The sequence below is a fragment of the Oncorhynchus gorbuscha genome, linkage group LG13 (genome assembly GCF_021184085.1).
Source record: "Oncorhynchus gorbuscha isolate QuinsamMale2020 ecotype Even-year linkage group LG13, OgorEven_v1.0, whole genome shotgun sequence".
Taxonomy (NCBI): Eukaryota; Metazoa; Chordata; class Actinopteri; order Salmoniformes; family Salmonidae; genus Oncorhynchus; species Oncorhynchus gorbuscha.
This window is the reverse complement of record NC_060185.1, coordinates 35,832,307-35,832,510: the sequence shown is the minus strand read 5'-3', so window position 1 is coordinate 35,832,510 and position 204 is coordinate 35,832,307.

Below are 204 nucleotides of genomic sequence, written 5' to 3'. Positions count from 1 at the left end.
CTGCTGGGCTACCGTGGGTTGGCTGAGGGCCAGACAGAAAGAGAGAAAGAGAGAGAGAGAGTGAAAGAAGAGAGAGAATGAGCATGAGATTAATGCTCTGAAGGCTGGAACCAGCCCTTCAGCTCTTCTTCCTACTACCACACTCTTCTTAGTCAATATATCTTCAACAGTATTCTTCAAAAGAAGAATCGCTCTGTTGGAAAG